We start from the raw sequence: 26,741 nt of genomic DNA on the forward strand, positions 1-26,741 counted from the left end.
CACCTCCTCAGGCCTTATTTCTTTATTAACCATTAGCAAAGTGTTTATAAATGTTCCTGTATACCTTAACATACATGTACATATTACATCCCCAAAAAAACGTGTTGTAAGTCAAATTTGGGGTTGATAATATAATAATCCGGAGATTCAAATGAGTACCACAACCAAAAACAAGGTTTTCCAGCACATTAAACTTTAGTTTTGTTGGTTTACTTTGCTTAAAGGAAAGCACTGGCCATAGCCGCAGGAAGTAGGGTTGCTGAGGGTGCTGCAGCCCCCCACCCCTGTCTGAGAAAAATAATCCTCAGGCGTTAAGATTCAAACCTTCTCAGCCAACTGGGTGCTGGAATACAAATGTTTATTATACATTTTCGTCAACAGACCCCCAATTAACTACAATATAAGTATGCAATCAGTGTACATAGAAATGCAAAATATTATTTCAATTTCCCCAACAGGGTCTTTATCATAAGCACATTCTTTGAGAGATTGGAACGTTAAACCAGTATGTTTGGGATAAATAAACACATTTAGACATGTGCATTGAGTGTGGAAAATGCGCTCTACAAATTAAATTATTATTATGTGATAGATTATTAATCAATTATAAGTCGCTCCATATTTACATACGAAAGGAAACGTCAGCACGCACGGTAATCAAAACCTGATTACCGTAATAAACCGGGAGTAGATTAAAAGAAAATCCTGCTCTTGTCGCTAAAGCAATTCTCCCAATTCTGTCTTCCTGTGTTCCCAATGCTCTGGATTAACATGCAACCAACATCTGCTGACTCACATGATTATGGACCTTATGGACCTCTCCAATTTAATATGTCTGTGTCAGTGTCTTTGCTATAAGAGGTAACGCCCAGATAAAGAACCCAAGCTCTCCAGATTACAGTGTGTGAATTTATTTACAGCATCTGCCTTTTCAGTAATTTGATGTATAACATAATCAGATGGATCCGGGCGACGTGGCTGTTGTGTGTTGCGAAGGTCTTCTCGACCCCAAAATGTCTTCCAGACAGGGTATGGCGTACGAACTAGGTCTCGCTATGTGTTTACCATCTTCTTGTGTTTGTGTTGACACAACCGTGGATGTAATGTGTATGGCTTTCTCTCTCGTCTCTGTCACTTGTTCAAGTAACACCCAAATACCTTTTAACACCTCTCAATCGTTTCTGGAGAATGCTAATTTAAGGGCTATAATATAGTACATTTAAGTCCACAGGCTTTTACCACAGGCTTTTTACCGTTTTATTCTCCCCTGTGTTTCTTTCCTTTACTGCCCCAGTAATACCATTTCCATGACAACTACTGGAGGTTGTCCTCATATCTAGTGTAAGGCTTTCTACCAGGAGAGCATCTTTTACAGTGCATTTTGTCTTATTGTTGTCCTGTGCTGTCATTGAGACACATTATCACAGTGAGGGAACAGCATCATCATAACTGTATAGTACTGAGACATTATCACAGTGAGGGAACAGCATCATCATAACTGTATAGTACTGAGACATTATCACAGTGAGGGAACATCATCATCATAACTGTATAGTACTGAGACATTATCACAGTGAGGGAACAGCATCATCATAACTGTATAGTACTGAGACATTATCACAGTGAGGGAACAGCATCATCATAACTGTATAGTACTGAGACATTATCACAGTGAGGGAACAGCATCATCATAACTGTATAGTACTGAGACATTATCACAGTGAGGGAACAGCATCATCATAACTGTATAGTACTGAGACATTATCACAGTGAGGGAACAGCATCATCATAACTGTATAGTACTGAGACATTATCACAGTGAGGGAACAGCATCATCATAACTGTATAGTACTGAGACATTATCACAGTGAGGGAACAGCATCATCATAACTAACTGTATAGTACTGACACATTATCACAGTGAGGGAACAGCATCATCATAACTGTATAGTACTGAGACATTATCACAGTGAGGGAACAGCATCATCATAACTGTATAGTACTGAGACATTATCACAGTGAGGGAACAGCATCATCATAACTGTATAGTACTGAGACATTATCACAGTGAGGGAACAGCATCATCATAACTGTATAGTACTGAGACATTATCACAGTGAGGGAACAGCATCATCATAACTGTATAGTACTGAGACATTATCACAGTGAGGGAACAGCATCATCATAACTGTATAGTACTGAGACATTATCACAGTGAGGGAACAGCATCATCATAACTGTATAGTACTGAGACATTATCACAGTGAGGGAACAGCATCATCATAACTGTATAGTACTGAGACATTATCACAGTGAGGGAACAGCATCATCATAACTGTATAGTACTGAGACATTATCACAGTGAGGGAACAGTATAGTACTGAGACATTATCATCATCATAAACTGTATAGTACTGAGACATTATCACAGTGAGGGAACAGCATCATCATAACTGTATAGTACTGAGACATTATCACAGTGAGGGAACAGCATCATCATAACTGTATAGTACTGAGACATTATCACAGTGAGGGAACAGCATCATCATAACTGTATAGTACTGAGACATTATCACAGTGAGGGAACAGCATCATCATAACTGTATAGTACTGAGACATTATCACAGTGAGGGAACAGCATCATCATAAATGTATAGTATTGCAGTTTGCTTCCCAGCCAAGGGGGATGTTGCATCATGTACAGAATGTTTTGTCCATCATGTGGAAATGTAGTTTAGAGGGCACTGAGGTACAGTACAGTATTCTTAGCGTATCATTGGTTTCAATCCATGACAAGGCATTACCCCTCATCCATCAGCCTTACTACAGTTGAGTGTAAGCGGTGCTGCTGTGTGTATCTAATGCTCTGATTTCAAAACCAAAATAACACCAACTACAAGTGTTAACAGTTGAGGTAATGTTAGTGAACCAGGCTGTTTTTCCCCATGGACGAGTACAGTGATAGTACAGCGCTACTATTGTTAGATATCTTGTTGTGTATGTTTCCCGTGAAGCTCAGTTGGTCGAGCATGGCCTTGCAATGCCAGGGTTGTGGGTTCAATTCACATGGGGGACTAGTATGAAACTGTATGCTTTCAATACCGTCAGTTGCTCTGCATAAGAGTGTCTGCTAAATAATGTCAATGTACAGTTGTTACAGTCCTTATCATTAAGATGTTTATATGCTGTCATTAAGCTTACATTTCACCTCACATACTCTTTGACAATTAGAAGGTACTGTACCGTAAATCTCTGACGCAGAGATGTTTCAAGTACTCTAAATTCAACAATTCTCAAAGTTAAATTTAATACTTTCATTATGTACAGTGGTTACTTGAAATGGTTATATACCTTAATATAGTTTAAATTATTTAAAGATACACTTTCCAAAATCAGTGCAGTAACTGTAAATGCGATAGTTTAATTTTGAATGTATGGGTTGTGATGATAATCCACAAGACTAGTTACTATACCCAGGTGGTTATGATACTTAATCTGTCTGTGGGGGGTGGACAGATTTACAGGTTTAAGTGAACAGATGTAGGATCTTAATTTGAGCCGGTTAACTACAGCAGGAAAATAATCATGGAGCAACAGGAAATTATAATTATTATGTAGATTATAATTAGTGGGATTTATTTTGTAGGGGTTGATACATCTTTCATAAAGGCAAATCAAGTCTGACATTTTTAGTGGAAATTACAAACTTTAGAAGCCTTTTAAAATGTTGAATACACTACAAGTTTGCATTTCCTGTCATGCAGGAAAATTCTCAGTAACAAAAGAGTGATCAAATTAAGATCCTATATATGGTTGAGTTTTAGCATTGAACGCACGGTGCCAACATTACCTCAGATTACAAAGCAGTTTAGGGATGCGTCCTGAATGGTAGCCTATTTTCTATAAAGTGCACTACGTTTGTCCATGGCCCATACACAATACAAAGCTTATTTTGATCCTGTGCCCAGAATATGAGAAAAACACTGAAAGCAGTAAGAAGGAGATTTTACACTAGTTTATGCGATGAGAGTGAATGCAGAACTGGAGACAGCCGAGAGAAGCTCTAAATGCCATACATTGACAGGGGTGGAATGTTTTTTTTTTTTAAATGTGTTTTTAAAAATTAGGTGAAATGAAATAAAAAATATCGGGCTTGTGTTTCACATGGAATATTACCCATTAATAGTCCACAGTTTAAGTTAAATGTTTTTCATTGCGCAACTTTGATCAGAGACATAAAATTGGTTTGAATAGTAGAGCTGAATGATTGTACTCATAGTCTGTTTTAATATTGCAGTGTGCAAATAGTCAAAATGCACTGCATTGTCATAGAAAGACTAAGATTTTGTATTTATTTTATTTAACCTTTCATTTAACTAGGCCAGTCAGTTAAGGACAAATTGTTATTTACAATGACAGCCTATCAAAAGGCAAAGGCCTCCTGCCGGAACGGGTGCTGGGATTTAAAAAAAAAATATATTGGACAAAAACACACATCACGACAGGAGTGACAACGCTACATAAAGAGAGACCTAAGACAACAACATAGCATGGCAGCAACACATGACAACACAGCATGGTAGCAGCACAATATGACAACAACACAGTAGCAGGACTAAACATGTTACAAACATGATTGGGCAAGAAGGTAGCGACAACAATAGGCACGCAGGATAGTGGTTAACGGATTGGGCCAGTAACTGAAAGGTTGCTGGATCGAATCCCTGAGCTGACAAGGTAAAAATCTGTTCTTCCACTGAGCAAGGCAGTTAACCCACTGTTCCCCGGGCGCTGAAGTTGTGGATGTTGATTAAGGCAGCCCTCCGCACCTCTCTGATTCAGAGGGGTTGGGTTAAATGCGGAAGACACATTTCAGTTGAATGCATTCAGTTGTAAACTGACTGGGTATCCCCCTTTCCCAAATACAAGACTTGTCTGCAACAGACCACAATAGAAATACAATACAGTAATCACATTTTGTGTAGGACAAGCAATTGACTACTGTGGCTATGCTCACTATAAGCAGAGTGCCCCATCGTATAAATCAGCAGTTGTTTACTCCAGTGTATAACAATGATACAGTTAATATAGGCATTTCAAGATATTTAATATAGAATGCCACTGCATCAATGGGCAGATATTTCCCTTGATAACATACAGTAATTAATGATGATAAATGATTCAATACAATAATCCTCAGGGCATGACCAGCAGTTCTGAGGCACACATTTAAGAAAACACTCAGCTTCTGATAATGATTTCAAATCTTCAAGGTAATGCTCGGGCTCTAACATGGTTAATATTAATAAACTGCAAAACTCTTTGCAAGTTCAAACCCTGTAAACCTTCTCACGATATTCTCTTATACCATAGCGAAAACCAGAGGCGATTGGTAAAGGGTATAAAGTCTCTATTGATCGTGGTTGTGTGGTGCGATACATTTCATCAGTGCATGTTATCTGTGGCAGGTGGCTGGCAGACTGCGTGTTGAATGGAGGCTTGCTGCTGTCTTTATGGATTTTCTATCCATAAAGACGATACAGAGAAGTGTTTTGTTTTTGCATCTGTAGACACTGATGGTGTGCAGCACTAGCAGTGCTGTTCTCTTGGAGAAAGGCAAAGCTGTGTTAGGTCGAGACTGTGGTCCCCTCCCTCCAATATTCTGGCTTATTTCTCCATGTTACTCAAGCAAGGTTAACCAAACCCACTCTACTTCTCTTATGGCAGTGCATTCAATCTAATATGATCCCTCAAGCCCCTTTCTCTTTACAACTGAGCTCCAGCGAGCTTTCATTCTCTCCCTTTCTTTCTCTTTGACTTCCGCTAGTCTCTTTCCGCAGAGAAAAAAACTAAACACGCACCGAAAAACACAAAACCCGAATGCATATTCTGCCATGTGCCTCCTCTGCGTACCATGAGAGAACTTTGCCAAGGGGTTCTTTGAGGAAGCAAAGGGACTTTTAATGAACATGCCCTTTATTGATCTGTGGACAAAACAGCCGTTAATTATGTGAGAGCAAGCATTTAATTGAGGGAGTGAACCGTTGTCCCTGCTCGCTAGGTTAATACGGCACTGAAGAATGAGGAGAATTTGATCGAGTTCAGTGCCGTTGGGGTGAAACCGGTGTACAAATGATCCTTCAACCAATCGGCTGGAGGTTCCTCCTCTCTCTTTTTTAAAATTGAATCTAATTTTTTTTTTTTACATTTGAGTCATTGAGCAGACGTTCTTATCCAGAGCGACTCAGAGTTAGTGCATTCATCTTAAAATAGCTAGGTTGGACAACCACATATCACAGCCATTTTTCCTCAACGTAGCTATCAGTAGAATCCAAGCTAGAAGGGGGGTGGGGTCAAATGCAAGTGCTGGTTAAGTGTTTTTCTATTTTGGTGTGGGTGGGGTCGAGGAGGATTATTTTAGATACTGTTTCTTTCTCTCTTGAAAAGGAAATACCAAATGCTTGACTTCAGATTTTCAACTGCCTATGTGTTTCCATTCATGGCATAACCTGTACATGTAGACTACAACTGACAGACACTGACTAACCAACTAACAAGGAGTGAGTCTAGCAGAGCCACTTTCACTTGTCGTTGGCAGTCATCAGCTTGTAACTCAGTGCTCTTCTCCTTGGGACTTACAAGCTGAATATATCACACATGGTTTCTCTTTTGACATTTTGCCTTTCCATAGAGGTCTCCAAACATGGCTGTCCAATTAAAGATAGACTCTAATTAGCAAATACAGTGACTGAAATGACTAGCAGCGGGTGGAGACTGAAATGACTATAGGAAGGGGTGGAGACTTAAATTACTGTGATAAACAAGCAGAGACGGAAATTACTTTAGAAAGAGGTGGGGCCTTTCCAACAATTCAGTTTGTCAAATTTCTGCCCTGCTAGAGTTGCCTCTGTCAAATGTAAGTGATGCTATTGTGAAGTGGAAACACCTAGGAGCAACAACGGCTCAGCCGAATGTGGTAGGTCAAACAAGCTCACAGAACGGGACCGCAAGTTCTGAAGCGTGTAGTGCGTAAAAATTGTCTGTCCTCGGTTGCAACACTCACTACCAAGTTCCAAACTGTCAGGAGAACGCTAACTGCCTCAAGACATAGTGCCAACTGTAAAGTTTGGTGGATGAGAAATAATGGTCTGGGGCTGTTTATCATGGTTTGGGCTAAGCCTCTTAGTTTTAATGAAGACAAATCCTAATGCTACAACATACAATGATATTCTGGACGATTCTGTGCTTCCAACTTTGTGGAAACAGTTTGGGAAGGCCCTTTCCTGTTTCAGCATGACAATGCCCCCGTGTACAAAGCCAGGTCCATACAGAAATGGTTTGTCGAGATCGGTGTGGAAGAACTTGACTGGCCTGCACAGAGCCCTGACCTTAACCCCATCAAACACATTTGGGATGAATTGTAACGCCGACTGCGAGCCAGGCCTATTTGCCCAACATCAGTGCCCATCCTCACTAAAGCTCTTGTGGCTGAAAGGAAGCAAGTCCTCGCAGCAATTTTTTATTTTACCTTTTTTTAACCAGGCAAGTCAGTTAAGAACAAATTCTTATTTTCAATGACGGCCTAGGAACAGTGGGTTAACTGCCTGTTCAGGGGCAGAACGACAGATTTGTATCTTGTCAGCTCGGGGGCTTGAACTCGCAACCTTCCAGTTACTAGTCCAACGCTCTAACCACTAGGCTACCCTGCCGCCCCCAATGTTCCAACATCGAGTGGAAAGTCTTCTCAGAAGAGTGGAGGCTGTTATAGCAGCACAGGGGGGACCAAGGCAATATTAATGCCCATGATTTTGGAATGAAATGTTCAATGAGCACGTGTCCACATACTTTTGGTCATGTAGTGTATTTCCTGTAGTTTAACATTATTCTATAGGCTTTTGTGGATGAATGTCATGTTTAACATAAGACCTAGAGAAAGTCATCGTACAGGGATGAGTTGTATGTATCGGTATTTTGACATTTGTGTAAGCTCAATGTGACCCTGGTTCTCATTAAAAGGGGCTTATATTTACCTTCACGCGTTCCAAAGAAACCATGTCAGTCGTTTTCAAGTGCCGCGCTGGCAGCAATCACTAGACCTATCAATTGGTTTTATAAATCTTGTTTTGTGGAGGCTGTGAAATGCATTCTGTTTGCTTTTCATGTTTGTATTTCATTGTTGCAATACTGTGCTGAGGACATTAGGGGTGCTAAAGCTCATATCAGAGGACTGTCTGGCCAAAGATCTTCAAATCAAATCAAATTTTATTGGTCACAAGATGTTAATGTGAGGGTAGCGAAATGCTTGTGTACTGCATAGTTTCCTAAGAACGCGAAGCGAGGCGGCCATCTCTGTCGGCGCCAGAAATTAATATCTTTGGGTCTTGGCTATGTAATCTTATTTGTTATGACCTAAAGGGCAAAACTGATTCTAGATAAGCAGTCCTAGATGTTTTATATAAATACAGGCCCTGGTTGACAAGGCACATTTGCTTCCAACTCATGACTAATTTAGTTAGGTATAGATTGAACTAAATTCTGAAAACTTTCTCTCTGGGCTCTATACTGACATGGATTATGTTATTGAACGTTGTTCTGTGGCATTGTCTACACACACAATCAGATGTCCAGATTGATGATCTGGAAATAGCCTAGTAGCTACGTAATGGAAATAATGTTCATGGTATAGCTGAAAATATTCAAAATAAACTTTAGTAAACATTAGTGTACAATACATTAAGAACACCTGCTCTTTCCTAGGTGTAAGCTATGATCCCTTATTGATGTCACTTGTTAAATCCACTTCCTTCAGTGTAGATGAGGGGGAGGAGACAGGTTAAAGGAGGATTTTTAAGCCTTGAGATAATTGAGACATGATACTGTTTGCGCCATTCACAGTGAATGGGCAAGACAAATATTTTTTTGTGTCTTTGATCAGGGTATGGTGGTAGGTGAGTTGGAGTGTGTCAAGAATTGCTACGCTGCTGGGTTTTTCACGCTCAACAGTTTTCTGTGTGTATCAAGAATGGTCCACCACCCAAAGGACATCCAGCCAACTTAACACAACTGCGGGAAGCATTGGAGTCAACATGGGTCAGCATCCCTGTGGAACGCATTCGACGCCTTATGGAGTCCATGTCCTGATGAACTGAGGCTGACAACTACATATCAGGAAGGTGTTCCTAATGTTTTGTACATGCTGTTTACCTACTCAATGCACTGCTATCCATCACCATTGAAATGATGCACCTAATGTTCTCACCTATGAGCATGGTGTTAAGACAAAATCCTTGACTGATACATTATGTGACTGCCCATAATGTCTTTCCTCTGTTGAACAGCAAGCCGTTGCTTGTCTTAGGAGCCCAACAGGGTCTCATTATGAACCTAGCAGCGCGCCTGTTTGTTTTACATTATTAGCCCAGGGTCCATTTGCTTGATGATGAATGAACAGGGTATTGTGTTGCCTGTGTTGGTTTATACTAACATGAACATTCAGTCTCTCTGTGGGAGCATTTTAGTGCTGTATTTTCAGCCACATTATTACAGATATGGTTGTATTGATTTCATTTTACTTTGTTGTGTGAAATCTGGCATCCTGCGTTGGTTTTACCAATAGGTTTGCATGCATCGTCAATTTGTACAGTGTCTATATTAGGACAGCCTCAGTCTTTGGTTTTACCAATAGGTTTGCATGCATCGTCAATTTGTACAGTGTCTATATTAGGACAGCCTCAGTCTTTGGTTTTACCAATAGGTTTGCATGCATCGTCAATTTGTACAGTGTCTATATTAGGACAGCCTCAGTCTTTGGTTTTACCAATAGGTTTGCATGCATCGTCAATTTGTACAGTGTCTATATTAGGACAGCCTCAGTCTTTGGTTTTACCAATAGGTTTGCATGCATCGTCAATTTGTACAGTGTCTATATTAGGACAGCCTCAGTCTTTGGTTTTACCAATAGGTTTGCATGCATCGTCAATTTGTACAGTGTCTATATTAGGACAGCCTCAGTCTTTGGTTTTACCAATAGGTTTGCATGCATCGTCAATTTGTATATTAGGACAGTGTCTTTGGTTTTACCAATAGGTTTGCATGCATCGGTACAGTGTCTATATTAGGACAGCCTCAGTCTTTGGTTTTACCAATAGGTTTGCATGCATCGTCAATTTGTACAGTGTCTATATTAGGACAGCCTCAGTCTTTGGTTTTACCAATAGGTTTGCATGCATCGTCAATTTGTACAGTGTCTATATTAGGACAGCCTCAGTCTTTGGTTTTACCAATAGGTTTGCATGCATCGTCAATATGTACAGTGTCTATATTAGGACAGCCTCAGTCTTTGGTTTTACCAATAGGTTTGCATGCATCGTCAATTTGTACAGTGTCTATTAGGACAGCCTCAGTCTTTGGTTTTACCAATAGGTTTGCATGCATCGTCAATTTGTACAGTGTCTATATTAGGACAGCCTCAGTCTTTGGTTTTACCAATAGGTTTGCATGCATCGTCAATATGTACAGTGTCTATCTCAGCAGAAATGGCTGAAACATGAACACCATACATGCGCCAAATACAACCGTTGTAGACCTTACCGTGAAAATTCTTACTCATGAGCCCTTAACCAACAATACAGAGCTTTAAAAAAGTATGAAACATTTGCTAAATTAACTAAAGGAAAAAATATTAACACAATAAAATAACAATGAGGCTCTATTACAAGTGGTACCAGGTCATTGTGCAGGTCAATGTGCAGGTCAATGTGCAGGTCAATGTGCAGGGGTGTTCTTGTCTGCTGAGGAACAGGGAAGCACAAACATAAACTCATGAGAAACAACAGGAGACCATGAGTGTTTCTTGGATTCCAATGCCAAGATTTAACTGAGATTGAAGGATTCTGTGAGTAAAATGTTGACATTGAAAGTAACATCAAGCAGAAACGTGTCATACTCTGTGGTATGGCAGTCATTCATCCCCTTGTCAGTCTACAACTTACAATTGTGAAGTACTCGCACAATATTTGTCAAAATTACATGAACAATGTCCACAATATGTTTGATTCGATTATATAAGAACCTGTTACAAAATGTTGCTGGATTCGTCTCAATTTATTTGTGTTTTTTCATGTGTGCGAGTGGGAGTAGAGGTATGGGCTTGTTTGTTTACATATTTTGTACGTATGTTTGTGTACATGTCAGACCGAGGTTTCAAATAGTATTTGTGTTCTTTCATATTCTTGATCTGTGTTTTTCTAAGCTTGCCTGGTCCCACGGAACCAATGGAAAAGTCCCAAAAGTCACCCCGTACATCTTGCACTCCAGGAAGTCTCAAACAAACCCTCAAAGTATCTGAAAGAAAACAAAATACCCAGATCTTGTATGTGTGTTTGGTGAAACTCGCCCCAGTGTTGTCAGTCATTCATTGATTGTGATACTTCACTTCTCTGACCCTGTTGTTTGGGTTGTGGGAAAGGCTCGTCTGGATCCAGAGAGCTACCAGCCGCCTTCCATAAAGAGTCAACAAACACTCCCCTGCACACCCGATTGAATCCCCCACAGGATTTGAATTACTTGCACTGAAGACGCCTGCCTGGAAGAAAAAAAAAGTACGGTCAATTTTTAGATCGCAACTGTCCCTGAAGAAAACAGTCAATTCTTGATTGAAAAAAAGTAAAAGTACATTATGTTCAAGACAAGCTGGTACTTTCCATGAAAAACAGGACACTAACTGTGTAACTGTATTTTTTTTTCTCCTTTTAGGCCTGGTTCTACCAGTTCTCTGTTCTCCTTATTATCTAGATCAGGGTCCACTCGGCACTTTGAGGTGCTTGGTACATTTATGTTTACATCTCCTCTGAAATTAATCTGACAATAATACTGTTTATGTAGTATGTTCTTCATCTACACAAATATATATTGGTTTGTAATACAGTGTGTCTGTCGACATTAAAAGGTCTTGTAAAGTGAACAGCCTTATTGGTAATCTCAACCATACTGTAGTGAAAAATATTAGGGATATTGTGGAGCTGTTGATAGGGGAATTAATGATTGTCAGGTAATATTAAAACAACTTTGACATTTAGCTAAATACTGAATTCAGACGCGAGTTGGTTTATGTCAAACCATTTTCTTCCCCAAATATTCTAACAAACTCTATGGAAGGGACCCAATCAAATGCAGATAGTGCTTTTAGAAAAGCATTTGATTTCCACCATTTTGCACAGTAGCATGACTTGACACTTGATACAAAAATGGTCTTTCCGGTTGCATGCTCTGAAAGACTTCTCAGCCAGGTTTGTGGACAGAACTGAACAGGTCACGCCATGGGATTGCCACTTTCTAAATCAAGTGTCAACTTCCTCAATCCATGATAAACTGCTGTGCAAATCAAAAAACTTCAGAGAGTGTTATCTGGAAGGACAATATCTGCAATGGTTTGCTTCCTGGTTTGTAGTAAACAGTGAGGAAAAATAGAATAGACACTGTGCTATTGGGGAAAATCTTTAATGAATTTCTGACCGAATCTAAAATATCTTCAAGTGGGTACCTACAATCCCTCATGTTGGTACTACCAATACAGGACTCATGTATTCATGATGCAAAGCTATTCTGCTCTCACAAATCATTGTGCTTTATTCCCTTCCTGAAACTTCTGCAATTTTCTGTCCGTGCTTCACTAACAACCAGGCCTCACTAGAGAAATAGAATCATTATGATTCATGAGAACAACAAGTAGCTTAAGCTGGGCTGATAAGAGTAATGGCAAATGCATAGTCTTGTCCTCTTGTGTTAGGTCAACATCATACACCGTTTAAATGTAATTTTTCAGAACCTCTGAGGCCACCGTTCCTATCTGATGTTGATACGCTGGAGGTGGATGACCACCGGTTAATGTCTTGTTTTGGCATCCCTGCACGACAACCTTAGCAGACTCTAATTGCTTGTGTCCTCCACTCTAATGCACTCGTTAATTCCACACCGCAGTGATTGCTGGATTCAGATGTGCGGGACGAGATGGAAGATTGCGGCGAGGTGCTAAGGCGGCCGCCATTAATTCTGACGTCGTTTCACTGACTATCTCGACCGCTTTTGCTTCGCACTTCGGAATTATATTGGACCCCAGAAAAATCTTTAGACTTGCTTATTAGCAGGCTGCTATTGTTGTACTGCGACTGACCTTAACCTAGGAAGGATTAATACAACCAGATGGGCCTGCACCGACTACTACAGCATAAAGCTAATTCTCATGCAGTGCACAGAGACTGTGTATACACTAATCACAGAGGGAATGCTAGAGGCAGGGAACAGAGCTAGGGCTGGTTACATCCCAAATGTCACCCTATTCCCTATATAGTCAACTACTTTTGCCCCGGGCCTGTAAGGTTTAAGAGTATGTGAGTAGTGGAATGTTTTATAGGCTTAAATCTGGGTGTTTCCAGGTGTAGAACAGAAAGATGGCCTGTGTTTTGGGTTCATTGTTTGGTAAAGCAGGAGTATCTTGACATTTCCAATAGGAGTTTGATGAACATGTCCAAAGACAAGGTAAGACTTGTTATTTTCCTCATAGCCACCCTGGTCTTGCGGCTCGAGATCCCATTTTCTCTGAAGGCACTCCTCTGTCAAACTTGACCAAAGTTCCAATTAGCACTCCAGATTCTGTACACTCCCTGCCAGCGCTGCTTTATCTTTAAACCGAAGGACGGGGCAAAAAAAACAACCTTGGAATTAAGTTCTCCATTTCCAGACGTTTCCATAGCAACCTGAAAACTGAAGTGCCTGACCCTCATCTGGACTCTCTTAGGCCTCTCGCTTTCCTCCGTTAGCCCTTAAGACTCGCTTCTCTCGCTTACCGGTTGGAGGCTTGTGATTGACATCTGAAGCTTCGGTGCAGTGGAGCTACTTGAGGAGAAGTAGGCCTCTGCATAATACCTGGAGGATTTACAGCCGAGTGGAGACGCACAAATAAGATAATGACTTGGGAATAACAATTTCAGTGCACCGTGTGGGATGGTGGAGAGGGAGAGAGAGAGGGGGAGAGGAAGGGGGAAAGAGGAGTGAAATCTTAGTGCGACCAAGTGATCAAGCTCTGCCTAAATTAGACCAAACGTCAAGACAACTTCTGAAAAGAGGAGATTTGTATTTGAGAATATAGTAAAATAACTGCATGTAGGGATTTTTCCACTCTTAGAAGAACCTGCTTTATGTCAGCTAAGAAAGCCTGATCTCTCTCTTTCCCTCTTGTCGACGCCTTTAAATCTGTCAGGACTGGACAAGATTTTGACCCTGTTTTATCAAGGCCTTCTTCTGTCAGACTAGTGGACTTTGAGATATAGAGGCCGCAGCCCTCAGGATTCTTTCCTAGGCACTAATACAGGTGCATGATCTGGGACTGAAGGCAAGGGGTCTAGACAATTGATTATATTTTCCCCATCGCTTCACTACCCCATCCCTCTATATTCTCTTTGACATTACTAACTGATCAACAAAGGAGCTAATGAAGCAGAAGAGGGAGACTATTTGCCCGGTAATTAAGAAAAATGAGAGGTGGGAGTTTGAAAACTGCTACTTACACTGTAATTGTTATCTCCTGGACACTGTAGTCTGTACTTTTCAACCCCTATGCACTCACATCCCTCATACAGTATGTCATGTCTTTATGTTTTCAGCATGTAATTAACTCAATGCTGTTTCCATTTATGGATGTTAGGCGGCAGTGGGTTAGACTCCGTTAATGTGGCAACCATTTTCTGTTAAATGCATGCAGTAAACGATTAATGTTCACACTCTAGAGTGTGCTTGTGATAATCTAGATGTATTTTCTCTGAGTTACTCACTCTCTCATAATGCAACTTTGACAGCCCCTCTTATCCTAATCTATCTAAATAACAATTTACTCAAACAAAATTAAACTGAAAGCATGTCCACCTTTTTAAACTACTGAGAGGGTTTCCAAAGAAGTTTCCAATCCAGTTTTTTTATGTGGCTTAACAACAATTGACTGTCTTGGTGAGTCGTTTATGCAACAGTTTTTAATTGTATCCAAAGGGGATCTTTTGTTTTTTGCAAACAAACCAACGTGATGAATACTATTTTCTGAGAACACTAATTGAGAAATGACCTAACCCTCTGGTTTGTCTCATTATCAAATGCTTCCCCAAACAGTGTTTGTTTTAGACATTCCTGACTCCCTAATATCACTGTACAAGCTTTGAACTAAAACAAGTTCCTGTTGTCTCACATTGACAGCGGGCTTGATGGGGGGCCAGAGTCATAAATTATGAAAAGGGAAAGCTCTGTGATGTTATACACTGCATGGTTTTAAGTGTTTACTTAGTATTGGAATAGTTTTTTTCCTTAGTTATAACATGTAGGGAGGCATTTTCAGATACTTTCAGAAGATCCATAGGTTTTCCCCATTAAAATATCAGATTTATTGTTATCCTACAGCTGTTCTTCATAGAGGCCACCTCGAGCTGAATTGAAATCCGTCGACACGCTAGCGGCAGCCTCACGCAGAGTGTCTGATAGACTCCTGATGGCTATAATGCTGTTTATGATGGTTATAATAATAGTAATACCGTAATAATGATAGTGGTCACAATCATGGGTATTCACTCTCTCCCGGCACACCGGCCCTATAGTCCGTTGATTACTATGACACAGTCCCAGTGGGATGCACTACCAGCTCTCAATGTTCAAAAGTATGATTCAGCCTGGAGCAGAGTGGATATTAGTTTGTTTTGTTTTCATGCAATTTCCTAGGAAGGCACAGACTCTGCTTGAGCCCTGAGTCTCTGTTTTTTTCAGGGAGTTCAGGGGTCACTGGTTATTTCAGGGGTCTCTGGTTGTTTCAGGGAGTCAGGGGTCTCTGGTTGTTTCAGGGGTCTCTGGTTGTTGCAGGGGTTCTCTGGTTGTTTCAGGGGTCATCTGGTTGTTCTAGGGGTCTCTGGTTGTTTCAGGGGTTCTCTGGTTGTTTCAGGGAGTCAGGGGTTTCTGGTTGTTTCAGGGGTTCTCTGGTTGTTTCAGGGTTCTCTGGTTGTTTCAGGGGTTCTCTGGTTGTTTCAGGGGTTCTCTGGTTGTTTCAGGGGTCTCTGGTTGTTTCAGGGGTTCTCTGGTTGTTTCAGGGGTCGCTGGTTGTTTCAGGGGTCGCTGGTTGTTTCAGGGAGTCAGGGGTCTCTGGTTGTTTCAGGGGTCTCTGGTTGTTTCAGGGGTCGCTGGTTGTTTCAGGGAGTCAGGGGTCTCTGGTTGTGTCAGGGGTCTCTGGTTGTTTCAGGGGTCTCTGGTTGTTTCAGGGGTCACTGGTTGTTTCAGGGAGTCAGGGGTCTCTGGTTGTTTCAGGGGTCTCTGGTTGTTTCAGGGGTTCTCTGGTTGTTTCATGGTCAGAATTAAGAACCCTGCATGTATAATCTAAATCATGTTTTTGTTCTGATTGACATTAGCTTTAAGTTTCGGCCCAATACGACACTTAGGTGCCAATATTTATTGTGATTGTCACAATTCTACGTGTATTGTAATTTGGTACTGAGATTTTATTGCGATTTGATGTTCCAAACATATTGCTCACTATATGTCTGCTGCAGAGAGACGAGAGCCATGAGAAAACAACTAGTTTTCATCAGTCAAGGAAATAAAAGTGCAAAAAAGCTATTGGCTCGCCATTTAAAGAGAAGATGGAGAACACACTATAGAAGGACAAATACTGGAGTTTTTGGTGCAGGTACAGCCCACTAGTACAAACATAATATTGTGATATTGTCAAAAATAATATCTGCATATGTAATTGTGTACATTTTTTTCGCCCCGTCACTGAGAACGTTTTTGTTCTGCATACATTTTGAGTTGATTGTGTTGCATTGTGTTTTCAAAGATGAGGAAGAAAGAGTACTTGCTGGATTTTAATATTTTGTGGGATAAAGGTTATAAGGGTATATTCATAGCACATTTTTGTTTTAAATTGAACCTTAAATGACTTGTCTAGTTAAATAAAGAACAGATTCTTATTTACAATGACAGCCTACCCCAGCCAAAGCTGGGCCAACTGAGACGCAGTGCCTTAGTCCGCTGCCCCACTCGGGAGTTGTATTAGCTGTAAGTAAGTACATGCAATATTATACATGTTAAGACATATGCAATGCATCACTGTTTAATATTGCATTAATTTCTTTAGATGAGAAAGTTAGGATAACAATGTTTTGGGCCAAACACCTCCTGAAGTCGATTCCTCGCATCAATTATCTTGCTACTCCATTCAACCAATTGAAATCCTGCACTTTTCCTCCTTCGAATCACTCCTCCAACGTTTTATGCGAAAGATAGATTGCCTTTTTTTTTCGCCATGAGGGAATACATTGAATAGATTGATTAGTCAATACAGTAATGGCGACTCGTATAATGGGCCTGTCAATCATAACGGGGACAGAGCTGTGTGACAACGAGAGAGTGTAGGAGTGTGTGTAGGTAAGGGGTATTACTCTTGCTATGGCAATGAATGGAGAAGGGGTCTGTGTTTCGAAAACACTGTATCTTGAGGTGACTGAGTTCATCATGACGGGCAGCCTATTTTCAACATGGGTTATGTGATATTCTTATCACCCTATATGTAGTACGACTTAAATATTCAGTGCATCATCTATGTAGTGCTTATGAAGGCTTTACGAATGCTCTGTGAAGCCTTTATGTGTGCCTTAGTGCTCATAAAGGGTGAGAATGATCACTATACAACAAGGACAACATGCAGCTAACACAGCCTCACTGACTAGAAATGAGACGGCCTCGCACGAGAGCTGCAAATCAAGCAAGTGCTGTATTTAAGCGGTGACAAGACAGTGTCACCTCACTTGTAGGCACATCCAGAGGTCACGGGATCATGTAGTATTTACCAAGCCCGCAACCCATCCGCCACCCTACCACGTTTGCCAGCTGTTTGGTAGCGAGCAACTGATATTGATACTCAAGTGTGACTATTGCTTTTGATCGAGGAGCCATCTGCACGAAGGGATTTCTAATCTGCGCCCCCGAATGGCATCCTATTCTCTAAATAGTGCACTACTTTTGACCTGAGCCCTATGGACCCTGGTAAAAAGTTGTGCACTATATACAGGGAATTGGGTGCCATTGGCGTCACACACAGTGATTTGTGATGTGAACTCTGGGGATGCGACACCGAAAGGGCGGAAGTGGCTTTGTTACCACAAACTCACATGGCAAACAAATAGGTATCTGTCCCATACACCGTCTGTTATAACGACTGCTCTTCACATTGTCAGACTCCCCGAAAGTTGGCACGGAACAAATCGGAGTTCTATGTTATACTGTATTAACCACTTCCTCCCTGGTTCATATTTGGCGACTGAACTATTTATCTTGCCATGTAGATCTGAGTTTCTTTTCAAGGAGGCTACTGTGTACTGGAGGTTTTCCCTAGCTGCCACACATTCCGGGGCTGCAATCTCTACATATTCTCTTCTGCTTTCCCTGGAGTCTTGTTAGAATTGGGTTGAGATTGTCAAAATATTTATAAGACTGGGGAGAAAAAAGCAGAGCTCTTGTTAGGAGCTCTTTATATTTGTGACGTAGTCTCTAGTAGACAGTGGTTGGTCAGTCGGCCAATTATTGATTTGTAAAAAGGCTCTCTGGGATGATGAGGAAGTGTGTTTTGTGATGATGAGGCTAACCCGTGAAATCAGCTGCAGTGTCCTCATATGATCTACACAGTTTCATCTTTAGCTGTGTGGCTGAATTGGTAGAGCATGGTCCTCGCAACACCAGGATCGTGGGTTCCATTCCAGCTGCTGCCATCAATATGAAACTACAGTATATGCATGTACAGATGTGTAGGATCTTAATTTGACCTATATTGTTGCAGCAAAATAATCCTGCAGCAACAGGATTTGAACGTTTAGTCCATAATGTTGCTTGTTCGGTGGTGAAAAGTGCAATACTGTTAACATAACCGTGTGGGTTTAATATAACTCATGTGGATTTTGAAGAGTGATCAAATTAAGATACTCTAAATCTTCAGCAAAACCATTTGTTGTCCATGTATAGGCCGTTAAGCAGCCCACAGCGGACCTGGGATTTGAACTCACGCCAACATACTCTACAACAGTGGTTCCCAACCAGTGGTACTAGGACCCCTGGGGGTACTTGGACTATCCACAGGGGGTCCTGGAGAAGAACCATGAGACCATAGGCCTACTGGTAAAATGACCATGAGGGGGTAATTCGGGGGTACTCTGCGCGGTGCTACTGTAAGTGAGAAAGGTTGGGAAACCACTGTTCTAGAAGCACTGTTGATACCAATTACAGTACTTCAGATCTCAGGGCGGGGCTGGCAATATTATCATAGCCATCCGTTACACACGTGTTAAAAAAAATCTGTATTCCATATCATGGGAAAAACATGTAACTTTTTGTCAAGACAATTGAAATAGTGTAATTATCTCCTATCATTAATCCAAGGACTGTATTGCACTCAACAAGGTTGACCAGGTTGACCTTTCTCAAAATTGCACATTAATTTCTCTAAATGTCGAAACAAGCTTTTTTTTCTTTAGTAATACAGGTTTCATTCAACATTTCACTCAGTCAGATGTGCAGCGGAACCAATTCACCATCATAATACCTAACTTGGGATGGGGCTTCCTTTTCTCCTTTCTCCCGTGTTCTTCTTCATGGGAATCTAATGGCCACCCAGGGTGTGGGCTTACCTGGATTGGGGAGGTAGGGAGGTGGCAGGGAGGCAGCTCCAACACATCATGAGGTTGAGGGTTCACACACACTGGGAGTCTGGCCTTCTCTGACCACTGCCCGGTCTAATGGGAATCTTATGGCTGAGTGCGCAGAGGCTCGGGCCCAGGATGTATGGCGGTGGAATGAAAGCATTCCTGCTGTGCCGCTGTCACAGGGAAAATGAACTGCACTGTGAGAGAGAGCAGGGGGGGAAGTGGGGAGGCAGCCTCCAAGAGAAATAAATGGTCAACAATGGGATTGATGATGAAGTGTTCAAATCAGAGCCAAGGTGTTGCTTTTCTTCCCAGACAGCGAGACCTTCGGAAGTCATTCAGGGCTCCCCTTGTCTTCTCAGACTGATGCAGTGAAGTTTTGTAGCTTTGTCTGTTATTGGCTAGGTGGTTTGGTTATTTTCCCAAGTCCCTGTTCATTTGGTGGTCTGAATATCCAGGTTGTAGTGGTGGACAACGCCCCTGGTCAGTCTGTCATGGGAAAAGCAGGTGTTCTTAATGTTTTGTACACTCAACGTATACTGCAACAAAACATACAGTTGGTCATGTTTGTGTACACGGCCTATTGTTTGATTTGTTACATTATACACTGAATGTACAAAACATTAAGAACTCTCTCTCTCTGTGACATAACTCACCCACACTCTCCACTGTTCTAGAGTATGCTCTTTCCATGACAGACTGACCAGGTGAATCCAGGTGAAAGCTATGATCCCTTATTGATTTCAGTTGTTAAATCCACTTGAACCAGTGTAGATGAAGGGGAGGGAGGAGACAGGTTAAAGAAGGATTTTTAAGCCTTGAAACAATTGATACATGTATTGTGTATGTGCGCTATTCAGAGGGTGAATGGGCAAGACAAAAGATTGAAGTGCCTTTGAACGGGTATGGTAGTAGGTGACAGGCACACCGGTTTGTGTCAAAATCTGCAACACTGCTGGGTTTTTCATGCTCAACAGTTTCCTGTGTGTATCAAGAATTGTCCACCACCCAAAGGACATCCAGCCAACTTGACACAACTGTGGGAGGCTTTGGAGCCAATATGGGCCAGCATCCCTGTGGAATGCATACAACACCTTGTAGACTCCATGCCCCAACGAATTTAGGCTGTTCTGAGGGCAAAAGGAGGGCAGAGAATTTATTGAGATAATATTTATTTTGTCTCAGAATATTATATCAGGATTTGTACAGCAATAAAGGAAACGCATGAGATGGTTGTGCTTCTGAAGTCCTCATAAAATGTTAATTGGCCTGAATATATTAGGAGATTAGAGACTTTACATAACATGATTACAAACAAAAACATTCTAATGACCGTCATAAAAAAACAATCTGACGATAGAAATAAGAAAGTATCATATTTCTTTAATGAGAAAATGAAAACAATTAAACAGGTCCTGGGTTTTGTGTTTTGCGAATACTCCTCTTGAATAAATTTACCACCATTTATATTTTGGTTTCATGTTAAGCATTCTTAACTAATTGAATAACTTGTTTGGGGCTAAGATTCTTGCTATTTCTCATGTGGGTCAGTAGAAGTACTTTGACAAAACACTATCACGAATTATTGTGAAGTAGACACAAATGACTTCTTGTGGAATTCATGACAGACAGACTAAAAAGCAGATTGTTTTTTCATGTCCACCACACAATTTGGTATGCAGTGCATTTCAATCACTGATAAAAGCAGTATGTTACATCAGACCGAAACGATAGGAGGGAGGTTGGTCGGGGAGGATGGGTGGGCATATAACGCAACGGTCAAGCAACCCAAACGTTGTGTGTTACAATCACATGATTAACTTCTGCATTTTTAGCCAATTAGAAACGTTGCAACTACTTACTAATTTTAACTGCTTAGCTGTTGTGTTCCCTACCACTAACCATAACCCCTAGCCTAGCTAACGTTAGCTACAAATTGGAATTTAAAAAAGTGTAGTGTACACAAATAAAAGAAAATGTGTGCCTGACACACGTTTTGAATAAGTAATTTGTCTATTTTACAATGGTCTGTGATAATGCATTGACTAAGTGTCAATACGTAGCATGCATGAAAACACCCAATTTGCATGCTTTCAGACTCAGTGGCTCAGTGGCCTGGTTGTGTAGTTCTTCAGCATATCTAGATCTTTAAGAATAAACCGTGAGATAATATAAAGACGTAGTTCAGCGATTGAACTGCATGCGGATTTGGTCTACTAATATTAACATTTAGTGCATTTTAACCAAACTATAGTGTAGATTAAGGTCTCTCCTTGTCCATAGACTGTTTTCAACGTTAGGAAACAAGTATCTTAATATATAATAAAGTACTTAAGTAAAAATATTTGAAAAACTCCTTTTTTGGGGGTATCTGTACTTTACTATTTATATTTTTGACAACGTTTACTTTTAAATCACTACTTTCCTAGAGAAAATGTACTTTTTACTCCATACATTTTCCCTGACACCCAAAAGTCATTTTGAATGTTTAGCTGGACAGGAAAATGGTCTAATTCTCACACTTATCAAGAGTACTGTAACGGGTTTCTTCCAACTCCTCCTCTGACGAAGAGGTGGAACAAGGATCGGACCAAAATGCAGCGTGGTTCGTTAGATACATCTTTAATGATGAAGAAAACACGAACAATACAAAACAACAAACGTCAAAAACCGAAACAGCCCTGACTGGTGCAACAAACACAGAGACAGGAACAACACCCACAAACACACAGTGAAACCCAGGCTACCTAAATATGGTTCCCAATCAGAGACAATGACTAACACCTGCCTCTGATTGAGAACCATATCAGGCCAGACATAGAAATAGACAAACAAGACATCCAACATAGAATGCCCACTCAGATCACACCCTGACCAACCAAAACATAGAAACATACAAATAAACTATGGTCAGGCTGTGACAAGTACATCTCTGGTCATCCCTCCTGGCTCTGATCTGGCGGACTCACTAAACAGTGTGAGTGTTGGAATGTGCCCCTGGCTATTGGTAAATTAAAAAAACAAAACAAGAAAAGGGTGCCTTCTGGTTTGCATAACATAAGGAATTTGAATTTATACTTTTACTTTTGATATTTAATTATATTTTAGCAATCCCATTTCAACTAAATATTTGTAGTCTTACTCAAGTTGGATTTTATTGTGTGACTTTTGCTTGCCATTTTCTATTAAGGTATCTTTACTTTTACTCAAGACAATTTAGTACTTTTTCCACCACTGGAAAAATTCACTGAAAGTAGTCAAAAGTTTATTTGTTCCCATATTACTACATCAGGCTTGTGTGACTACACACTCCTTAGATGTGTTCTGGGTTCTGTTTTTCCCAAACAGGGGCAGCAGGTAGCCTAGCAGTCAGAGAGGCGGGACCGGTTAGAATCTCAGATCTGACGAGGAAAAAAGCTGTTGTGAAGTGAGCTGGCAACCATCATGGTATCAAATCCTAGATGCTATTGCCTTGAGCAAGGCACTTAATCCCCCCCCCCCCCAAATGACTGCTCCAACCTGTTATGCAAGTTTTTCTGAGAAATTGGGATAAAGCAGAAGTCAAATTTCCTTTGGACCTTGTGTACAATTGAGAAATAAAGTAATCTTACTCTAATGGAACTGAATGGTAAATAATGTCTTCTGCCATTTGGAGTCACTTTTATTGTAAGTAAGAATAGAAGATGAATAGAAGACACTTCTACATTAATGTGGATGCTACTGTACCATGATTATGGATAATCATAAATGAATTGTGAAGAATGATGAGTGAGAAGATTTCACAGGCACAAAGATCATACCCTCCCAATACTAATCTGCCCTGCTGAGAGGTTTTGAAAAAGAAAATGAGAGCTGCTCAGATGCAATAATTTAAGAACCTAATATCCAACGTTTCAACAGACAAACTGTCTTCATCAAGGTATAATGACAAACACTGCATTCACTAGTTTATATAGTGTCACACAGGTGTCTGTAATCATGGCTGGTTGTGGCCTGATATCATTGGTTAATTCTTAGACTTAAAAATAGCATACAAAGAACATGAATGGATAGCATATGATCATAGATACAATGTGGCTACATAGGAGGCCTACAAACATTTACAATGAATAACAAAATCACATGAATGGCTTCAGATCAAAGTCTACGTTGAGACAGAAGGAATCAAGGGTCTTTAATTTAAAGATCCAGGCAGCCTCTCGTTTTAACAATACAGTTGAGGTCAACCCCTCTTCTAGGGAAGGTGACATGTTCAATGAGGTTACCATGTTTTGTTGTGGCCTCTGAACTGCATCTCATTCATTATTATTCATGATTCTTCTTACTCATTGTCACGGACGTCGTCGGAATGAGACCAAGGTGCAGCGTGGTAAGCGTACATTTTCTTTTATTTTGTCAAATAAAACAAAGAAAAACAAGAAATCAAAATGACTGTGCCGCTTACAAAGGCTATAGTGCCCCTAACAAAGACAACTTCCCACAATGACAAAAGGGGAAAAAGCCTGCCTAAGTATGATTCCCAATCAGAGACAACGATAGACAGCTGTCCCTGATTGAGAACCATACCCGGCCAAAACATAGAAACACAAAAAACATAGAAATCAGAACATAGAATGCCCACCCAAATCACACCCTGAACAAACCAAATGGAGACATAAAAAGGCTCTCTAAGGTCAAGGCGTGACACTCATGGCATTATCAAGATTACTTTATAAGTGTTCAGAAACATCTTATCTACATCTTATTTACTCCAGTCATCATTCACCATTCAGTTACTATTGGGCAAAACATAACCCAAAACAAATCAGGTCATTTTTAAAATGTATTTTTTCCATTACATGCACATTGTTTTATGTGAGTTGAATGCTGAAACAATAGAATAAAACAAATAATACAAGTCCCATGATGGTACATGTAGTGACTGCCAATTACTGCTTATCACTTAACCATCATTTATTTACATCACTTTAATAAACAGTTTTAGTTGTTTATATATACAAAAAAAGTATTTTGACTTGTCGATATAGTGCTGATACCTCTGCTGTCTGACACCATATTTATAGTTCTTCAAAATAAATAAAACATACTTTTAACACTGCTGAATAACAACTATCAATTACTAGTTATTATAGTTATATAACTATCAATTACGTAGATCATATATTTTCAGGCAGAGAGACCTCGCAAAGCAACTGCTCTCTATCCCTCTTGATCACACATTCTTCTTTCTTGTCGGAGTATTTATCCGGTCAATATGTCAGTGTATTATGACTGTTATGTGTGAAAATGTGATCGCATGTGATTGTGTTTTAATGTTTAAGGACTCTTGGAAGATTAGTCCCAATTGGGACTAAAAGAGATCCAAATCTCTCCCCCTTCGTGTCTGCGCTGCCGCATAGACCAGACAAATAGGTGCACAATGGATTATGGTCATTGTAGTTCATTTCCACATTTATTAAACCGTGTATACTGAACACAAATTGCTGGGGACAATAAAAGGCCACTAAAAATGTGCAATTTTGTCACACAACACAATGACCACAAGTTTCGAGGGAGCCTGCAATTGGCATGTTGACTGCAGGAATGTCCACCAGAGCTCTTGCCAGAAAATGTCGTGTTAATTTCTCTACCAAATGCCTCCTACAATGTATTTTTTGAAAATTTGTCAGTACGTCCAAGGGACCTCACAACCGCATAGCCACGTGTAACCACGTCAACCCAGGACCTCCACATCCGGCTTCTTCACCTGCGGGATCATCTGAGACCAGCCACCCAGACAGCTGATGAAACTGTGGGTTTGCACAAGTCAAGAATTTTTGCACAAACTAAGAAATCGTCTCAAGGAAACTTGTTGTCCTCATCAGGGTCTTGACCTGACTGCAGTTTGGCGTTGTAAATTACTTCAGTGGGCAAATGCTCACCTTCAATGACCACTGGCATGCTGGAGAAGTGTGCTTTTCACATAAGAATCCCGGTTTCAACTGAACTGTGCAGATGGCGAGCGTTTTGCTGATGTTAGTGTTGGGAACACAGTGCCCCATGGTGGCGGTGGGGTTATAGTATGGGCAAGAAAATGCTACAGACAAGGAACACAAGTGCATTTTATCGATGGCAATTTGAATGCACAGAGATACCGTGACGAGATCCTGAGACACATTGTTGTTCTATCATCCGCCACCATCACCTCATGTTTCAGCATGATGATTCACAGCCCGATCGCAAGGATCTGTACATCTCATGGAAGCTGAACATATCCCACTTCTACCATGGCCTGCAAACTCACCAGCCACGTCACCCATTGAGCACGTTTGGAATGATCTGGATCAATGTGTATGACAGCGTATTCCAGTTCCCGCCAATAATCTGCAACTCCGCACAGGAATTGAAGAGGAGTGGGACAACATTCAGCAGTGGGATCTTAAATTATTGACACCCTTGATAAAGATTAGTAATAATGAGTGTATAAAATAATAATGCAAATACTGAACTATATTCTGTGCTCCAAAAAATTGGGAGATTTATTTTATACTAACACAAATACTCAAAGATTTTGTTTAACAAGTAATGTTTTTTTCTCAAAAAAATGTGGAGGTCAAAATTACTGACATCTCTAAAGATTCTTAAAAATAAAGTAGTCAACAGTTTAGTATTTGGTCCCATATTCCTAGCATGCAATGACTACATCAAGCTTGTGACTCTACAAACGTGTTGGATTCATTTGCAGTTAGTTTTGGTTGTGTTTCAGAACTTTTTGTGCCCAATAGAAATTCATGGTAAATAATGTATTGCATCATATTGAGTCACTTTTATAGTCAATAGGACTATCATGTTGTTAAAGACTTCTACATTAATGTGGATGCTACCCTGGTTATGGATAATCCTGAATTAATAGTGAATAGCAATTTAGAATGCGGCAGGGTAGCCTAGTGGTTAGAGTGTTGGACTAGTAACCGGAAGGTTGCAAGTTCAACCCCCCGAGCTGACAAGGTACAAATCTGTCGTTCTGCCCCTGTTCTGCCCACT

General features: G+C 40.5%; 1 protein-coding gene across 4 annotated transcripts in view; it reads left to right on the plus strand.

Annotated features, from left to right (window-relative positions):
- Positions 1 to 26,741, plus strand: part of LOC135541381 (cadherin-22-like) — a 276,477-nt gene that overhangs the window by 61,975 nt on the left and 187,761 nt on the right. The gene's annotated exons all lie outside the window — the stretch shown is intronic.

Source organism: Oncorhynchus masou, chromosome 6 (genome assembly GCF_036934945.1).
Source record: "Oncorhynchus masou masou isolate Uvic2021 chromosome 6, UVic_Omas_1.1, whole genome shotgun sequence".
NCBI lineage: Eukaryota > Metazoa > Chordata > Actinopteri > Salmoniformes > Salmonidae > Oncorhynchus > Oncorhynchus masou.